Below are 4,157 nucleotides of genomic sequence, written 5' to 3'. Positions count from 1 at the left end.
GTTCTTCGCTTTTGGGTTTCAATTCTGAATTTGTGTCTGAATTCTGAGTCTCTGGATTTCTGAGTCTCTGGACTTCTGAATTCTGAATTTGTGTCTGAATTTGTAAACTTCTGAATTCTGAATCCTCCTTTTTCTTCCTCCAAGCCTCTATTTATAGGCCTCTTGGATTAATAGGATGATGACACGTGTCATCTCCTAATAAGGAAAAAACTATAATTGGGCCGGGCCGGATATATTATGATAATTATCCTTAAAAATAATTATTCCAAATATATTTTATTAGGAATGATTATTCTTTTTATTTGACCATCTAGACTCTAGACTGGGCTTAATTAAATAATTTAAGTGGACCATACTTGGGCCAATTAAATAACTTAATTAAACATTGGGCCCATATTTAATGGGTCCATTTGTCCAAATTAAAGTCCACTAAAATTTTAGTGTCTACACATTCAATTCCTGCACATTTCATATTTAAAACCAAACAATAGAATGAGCATGGTCATTCGATTCTAGTCCCATTGCATTTTATTTTATTTCATTCCCGCAGACCAAACATAACATAAGTATAATTATTGCAAAATTAAACTACATACCCAAGTAAACTAAATTATAAATGGTAGACTATGCAATAATTTCTTCATCCTGGGATTATTAAACTACCCTTGTGATTTCAAATGGTTGTCTTCTAATGCTTATCAGCTTATGTGGCATTTTTCAAAGTGTGATAAATATAAACTTGTTTTATGCGTGCTTATAGTAACAATTACCATCTTAAATGTGTTCTGATTTCAAACTAAATTGTTATCATTTAACTATCCATTAGGTATTAGGTATTAGGTGAGCTGAGTATTATATGTTTCAGTAGGTCTACTCAATGGGAAGTTTTTATACGAGTATTATATGTTTCAGTAGGTCTACTCAATGGGAAGTTTTTATATGTGAGTGGGGTCATGAATAATGTGTTTTGATTGGTAAGCATGTTTATGTGCAGGGCTGCAAATGAGCCGAGCTGTTCATGAACAGTTCGGGCTCGGCTCGTTAAAAGCTCGGGCTCGTTTATTTAGTAAAAAAACCAAGCTCGAGCCTGTAAACGAGTCGAGCTTAAGCAACATTAAGCTTGGCTCGTTAGGCTTGTGATTTCAAATGGTTGCCTTCTAATGCTTATCAGCTTATGTGGCATTTTTCAAGGTGTGATTAATATAAACTTGTTTTATGCGTGCTTATAGTAACAATTACCATCTTAAATATGTTCTGATTTGGGACTAAATTGTTATCATTTAACTATCCATTAGGTATTGGGTGAGCTGAGTATTCGATGTTTCAGTAGGTCTAATGGGAAGTTTATATATGTGAGTAGGGCCATGAATATTTGTGTTTTGATTGGTAAGCATGGTTATGTGTAGGGCTGCAAATAAGCCGAGCTGTTCATGAACAGTTCGGACTCAACTCGTTTATTTAGTAAAAGAGCCGAGCTCGAGCTCAATTTTCAGGCTCGTTTAGTAAATGAGTCGAGCTTGAGCAACATTAAGTTCGGTTCGTTAAGCTCGTGTAAGGCTATAAATGAGCCAAGCCAAGCCGAGTAGTGGATTGTTCGAGCTCGGCTCGATCAGTTTACAGGTTGGCTCAAGCTCGGGTCGAGTTAGACTCAAGCTCCCACATCATTGTCCGAGCTCGACTCGAACTTAAATAAGCAAACTCGAGCTTGGCTCGACTAACTCGTTTAATTTACCGAGCCGAACTCGAGCTCGAGCTTAGTATTAAGCTGCTATTGTAATTATCAAATCAAAACTAGATTCATGCCAAAATTAATTCCCATCTGTTTTTCCCATACATTGCAAAATCAAAGTAGCCTAAATTACAAAGATATTTGAGAGATGAAGTTAAAATCATACATTTCAGAATCAAAGAAGCCTAATTTACAAAAAAAATAAAATTAGAGAGATGAAATTAAGAGAGAGAGATAGAAAAGAAATGAATGAGAAAAAAAAAGAAAAAAAAAAAAAAAGAAAAAAAAAAAGAAAAAAAAAAAAAGCATCTGGTATATCTGTAAAAAAATCACCGATCTTCAGTGAAGGTTTCCGGCAAATAGTCAGATTGGAACTGAACTGGTCTGTAAACCCTTTGACTGGCGAAGTTAAAAAAAAAAAATATACGTTTGAGAAGGAATTAGAAAGGAAATTAAAATCGAAATTCAAAGAAAATTTTAGTAAATTGATAGAGATAAAACAAGAGATTTAGAGAGAAAAACGAGAAAGAAACTCATCGTCTATAGGAACATGAATCGTTGGATTGAAACTGAGTATGTGATGAGTTGGGAGTTTGTGAACTTTCGAAGCCTAACAATGAAAAGAATATACAGATTAAGGGAAGAAGGTTGTAGGCGTGAGTGGCTGGGAAGACTCTAGAGACTAGGGAAGAAGTAATAGGCCACATGGTATGGGCTAAAGTTAGAAAAAGACAAAAATTAAATACTTTTGTATATAAATATTATAATTGGGGTGTGTGTGTGTGTGTATTATGAATATAAAAAGTTGAATATTTTGTATATATTATAATTGGATATATATATATATATATATATATTATAATCGAGTATGTTCATGAACGCATTATTGAGCCCAGTTCGTGAACGGTTCATGAATAAACGAGTCGAGCCTACTGATGTTCAAACTCAGCTCGTTTAATCATCAAGCCTCATAATTCGGCTCGAGCTCGGTTCACTTGTTAAGGAACCGAGCCCGAACTGTTCGCGAACGGCTCGGCTCGTTTGCTGCCCTAGGCTCGTGAACAAGCTCGTTAAGTTAATGGCCCATTTGTATTATCATTCTAAGTTAAAAAAGGTTTAACTTATGTGAATATAAACTTGGCCCAACTTACGTAATTTTATTAATAAAGTTCCAAACAGTTATAATTTATTAGCCCATTATGCAAATAAGATTTAATCTCATCCCTTGAAATTTAGTATATCTCAGCGTTGATTTATAAAGTTAAAGAGATAAAAATAATAGACCTAGAAAAAGAAAAAACTTACAGCGGCTGTGACACATCTTTTTCTTCAGCTCTACTGCCCCGTCTCGCTGGTAGCCCTTCTCTTGCGACACAGTTCAGTTTCTCTCCCACTAACTGATCTTAAAGTAGCGCAGTTCAAAATATAGGTAGATTGAGTCTGATAAAACCTAGTAAGTTGTAATTTTTGATATCATCTTAAAAATATGTTCTGTATTTTTTCTTTTTCTTTTCTATCAGAGATAGAGAATGGAAGAATTTCTTTCCGGCCAAAGATAGAGGTGAAAATCTAGAGAAGAGAATAGGTGATTACCGTGATTTCTGCTTGTTGAATATGTAACGATCCCAAACCGAGCCAAGCCCGAGCCCAAGCAATTTTTTGGAGTTGATGAGCTGAGCCAAAGCAAGCCAAAGCTCGGCTCAATTCATTTGCAGCCGTACTTATGTGTGACTCAATGACATGATATGCGCGACTCACTCATGATCTTACCTATTCATGAATACACTCATATTTTTTTAGTTAAGTCATATAACGCACCAATTGCACATTTTACATACAACATATAATACCAAGGGTTTTATGGTACTTCTTTACCTTCTATGGTACTTCTTTACCTTCTAAAGTACTCTATCTGTATGAAAATACTTGTCCACATTGGGAACTGTGACCATGGTTTACCGTATGGGCCAGTTCATGATTCCTTTTTAAGGGTCCAATACCATTAGGGATGGCAATGGGGCAGTTTGGGGCGGGTTTCCCATTCCCCATCCCCGCCCCCGTTTAATTTTGGTACAATTTTTTTCCCTCTAATCCCCATAACCGCCCCCGCCCTATCCCGACTTGCCTTACCCTAGCCCCATAACCGATTAGGGCAAATCATTTTAGCCTCCCCAATCGTCTCCATCTCTATTCTCGTTCTCAACTCTGAACTTGCCCTCTTTCTCTCTGTGCACCTGCAAACTACAAAATCTACAAGAATCAAAAGGATAAAACCCATATATTTCAGCCTCCCCAATCGCCTTCATCTCTATTCTCGTTCTCAACCCTGAACTTGCACTCTCTCTCTCTTTGCAACTGCAAACTACGGCAAGATGTAGAGTATCCTTATCACTTTTAACACACAACCAGTAAATATACTAAGAAAATA

This window comes from Cornus florida, unplaced genomic scaffold (genome assembly GCF_030987335.1).
Source record: "Cornus florida cultivar Cherokee Brave unplaced genomic scaffold, ASM3098733v1 CherokeeBrave_3.0.0_Hap2_Chr08, whole genome shotgun sequence".
NCBI lineage: Eukaryota > Viridiplantae > Streptophyta > Magnoliopsida > Cornales > Cornaceae > Cornus > Cornus florida.
Note: the sequence above shows the minus strand (reverse complement) of the source record.